Raw genomic sequence first — 4,009 nt, 5'->3', positions numbered from 1 at the left:
TTTTTTTTTTTTTTTTTTGAGACAGAGCCTCAAGCTGTCCCCCTGGGTAGAGTGCCATGGCATCATAGCTCATAGCAACCTCCAATGCATGGGCTCAAGCAAGTCTCCTCCCTCTGCCTCCCAAGTAGCTGGGACCACAGGTGCCCACCACAATGCCTGGCTATTTTTTGGTTGCAGCCATCATTGTTTTTGGGAGGCCAGGCTGGATTCGAACTCGCCATCTTAGGTGTATGTGGCTGGTGCCTTAGCCACTTGAGCCACAGGGGCCGAGCCGCTATTTTTTTTTTTTAATTTTTCTTTCTCTGGAAGATTAGAATCAGCCACCTCAATGAAGTTCTCCCTTTGACCTGACTTAAGCATGCTGTTAATCTTAAAATGAGAATAAATGGCTTCCTGGGCATTACCTATTGAGGTGGCAGCCATCTCCTAATGGGCATCATGGCCATCCTCAGACCCCTTGTGAAACCCAAGATTATCAAAAAGAGGACCAAGAAGTTAATCTGGCACCAGTCAGACCAATATGTCAAAATTAAGCATAACTGGTGGAAACCCAGAGGTATTGGCAATAGAATTCGAAGATTCAAGGGCCAGATCTTGATGCCCAACATTTGTTATGAGAGCAACAAGAAAACAAAGCATATGCTGCCCAGTGGTTTCCAGAAGTTCCTCTTCCACAATGCAAAGGAGCTGGAAGTGTTGCTGATGTGCAACAAATCTTACTGAGTAGAGACTGCTCACAACGTTTCCTCCAAGAACCATGAAGCCACTGTGGAGAGAGCAGCCCAGCTGGCCATCAGAGTCACCAGTCTCCATGCCAGGCTGTGCAGCAAAGAAAATGAATAGACAGCTCATGTGCACATTTTATTTGTGTTTAAATAAAACCATAAAAACTGCAAAAAATGAGGATAAATAAGAATATACTTGGTTAAACTGTTAATGAATACACGAATATTTCTCAGATATTTTATTTCTCAATATAAGACTTCTTAAAAATATTTATTTTTGTTATTATAAGTCAGTTTTTCCATTGGGAAAGTATTTTGTTTTGATTTGTTTTGTTTTCAGATTTCTAACAAGCATGGTGTGTGCCACAGCTCTCTCCATGCAGACCATGCTGGAAACACCCTTTGAAGCTTTCTCTCCCATCCCAAGGTACTCCTAGTAAATACAGAAATCTACTTTTAATACAATGTTTGTTGACAATTGTGCATGTCCATTAAAAAGAAATAAACCTGAGAAGAAATCTGTCCAGGCAGGAAGCTGACAGTGTGAGGGAATAGGCAGAGATTATACTCCTGGGGGCATGTCTTTCCTCTTAGCTGGACGTGACCAGAATATTTCTTCAGTGGAGACTGTTTCTTAGAAAACATTGTCTTCTGGAGTGTAAAGACAAGGAAAAGAAGATATACGCAATTAAAACACTGGTCCAGAAAGCACCCTAAAATCCCTCAAGTAAAGGGTAATGAAAAAAATGCTGGTTTCTGAAAAACAGAAACTGGAATCATCAAAATAGCTGAAGGAAAAGGCTTTTCATGGAACTCTTAAGTTTATCTGCCTCCTTCATATATCACTAGGCCATATCCTTTGGGCAAAGTAAATGCATCTCCCAGCTTTTCAGCGGCTTTTCACACCTCAGTTGCAACTACAGCTACCTGGTATGGGGTCAGCAGGGCCCCAGTTGTCCCAATCAGCTGTGCCACCCTGCTCTGCTCCTTGAACTCTTTCTCAGCATTCAAGGCTGAGTTCCAGTGTCACATCCCTGGTTGTGCCAGCCCAAGATGATTTTTGCCATTGAGAAATCCCTTTGATTAGAGGTTTAGGTGGGGACCACTGGGAGCTAGGTGGGTCTGCCCATCACAGATGAACCTCATGGGTATGAAGATTAACACCTGAAATCAGATACAACCTCAGCTGTGTGGAGTTTAAAAATAGGTGGAATTGGTCATAATTGACATTGCTGTCTATAAATTAAAATGGGGAATGATAATGAGGGAGCCTTCTGGGGTACTAGAAACGTTCTAGATTTTGTCTTGGGTTGCAGCTACCTCAGCATGTGTTTGTAAAACTCCATTGAGCTATACACATAAGATTTGGGCACTTTATGTACATTATACATCAAATTCTTAAAACTTTTAAACAAATATCACTTTGAGAGTCTAGCAGAGTCTTTAAGAACATGTCTTTGGAGCCAGACAGTCCTTGGTTCAAATTCTACCACTTACCAGCTAAAAGAACTTGTTCCTATTATTTCTTATTTCTGTCTTCACTCTCTTATATGTAAAGGAGCTAACAGTAACACTCAAGTGGTGATTATAAAGATTAGATGAATTAATTACATGAATTAATTAATCTTGGTATGTTGTTTGGCAAAGGGTGAAGTATTCTAGAAACGGTATCAATTATTAGCGAAAGGCACAGTAGTGCAAGTCTAGAGTCCCAGTTGCACAGAAGGCCAAGGTGGAAGGATCCCTTAAAGCCAAGAGTTCAAGGCCATAGTGAGCTATGACCTTGCCTGTGAATAGACTCTGCACTCCAGCCTAGGCAATGCAGTGAGACCCCATCTCTGTTTTTAAAAAACTTATTAGCAGTACTATTACTACTACTATATTAATCAATTGTTAATGAACTATTTATTATTAATATACATGTTAATATAGCTGAAAATTATTAATGAATTATTAATTATATTAATAAATTGTTTCAAACTATAGAGATGATTCCTGAAGCATAGTCTTAATAAATGACTTCTGTAAGAACAGAAAAAGTGTCTGATTAAAAGAATGTATCTTAGATTAAACAGGGATAGCAAGTACATAAAATAAGATTCCCTCATACAATGTAGATGGCAAACATTATTGACTGATCATAGCATTCTATTCTGGGGAGTTTAATGAGTCAAAAGCCTTCCAAAAATGCACCCCATACAGCAAATACCAACCAACTGGAGAGGGCGTTAAAAATGAACCTTTCAGCTAATGTTAGATTATAGGCAGGGGCAAGAACAGTCGCTATGCAATTAAATGTTTGGTAAACTTGGATGACATGTACTTCACAGAACATGTGATTAACAGCTTTCATTAAAGGAGGTAGTATTAAGGAGCCACAATTAGAGACACTAGGTTTTCATTAAAATTAAGCTAGGTAGACAATAACACCAGGATCATTGGAAGCCAGAGTCTTGGATATAGAGCAAAAAGCTCATGTGGTCTAGAAAAGCTGGGGCTAGGTAAGTCTCACCAGGAAAAAAGAGAACAGAGGTGCAGACCCTCAAAACCAATGGTCCATAGCAGGGTGAGGCAAGGATAAGATCATGAAGAGAAAGTCAGGCTAATACTTGAGATGCTATTAAACATTCAAGTAGAAATGCCAAGTGATCTTGGATATGCAAGAAACCAAAACTGAAGAAACTTAGGACTTATAGCATGAAGCCTAAAGGCATTACACTCAATAAGATCCTCTGGGAAGTAAAGAAGGCCAAGCACTAAGGCTGGAGCCCTTCAATATTTCAAGGTCAAAAGGAGAAACAAAAGTAGATACTTAAGAGGAGAAATGGAGAAGTTGCTAAATAAGGAAAATACAACCAGCAGATGGCCCAAACAAAGGGAAAAAAATGCTGAGAGGTCCATAGGGTAAGGACTGGGCATCCAGAGCTGGATTTTCCAAGACAGAGGTCACCAGCCACCTTGACAAGGGCATTGTAAGTGGAGTACTAACCATAAATGCTGGATTAAGTGGGTTAAAATTAGGGCTTGGCTCCTGTAGCTCAGTGAGTAGGGCACCAGCCACATATACCAAGGCTGGTGAGTTTGAGCCCAGCCCGGGGCCTGCTAAACTACAATGACAGCTGCAACCAAAAAAAATAGCCAGGCATTCTGGTGAATGCCTGTAGTCCCAGCTACTCGGGAGGCTGAGGCAAGAGAATTGCTTAAAGCCAAGAGTTTGAGGTTGCTGTGAGCTGTGCTGCCACAGCACTCTACCAAGGGCGACATAGTGAGACTCTGTCACCAAA

The 4,009-nt window shown here is 40.7% G+C and overlaps 1 pseudogene; it reads left to right on the top strand.

Moving 5' to 3' along the window:
- Positions 1-438: 438 nt before the first annotated feature.
- Positions 439-843, top strand: LOC100955718 (annotated as a pseudogene).
- Positions 844-4,009: the final 3,166 nt, after the last annotated feature.

Source organism: Otolemur garnettii, unplaced genomic scaffold, assembly GCF_000181295.1.
Source record: "Otolemur garnettii isolate 467f Iridium unplaced genomic scaffold, OtoGar3 scaffold00010, whole genome shotgun sequence".
NCBI lineage: Eukaryota > Metazoa > Chordata > Mammalia > Primates > Galagidae > Otolemur > Otolemur garnettii.
The sequence above is the reverse complement of the archived record's forward strand: the minus strand, read 5'-3'. Positions and strand labels throughout refer to the sequence as shown.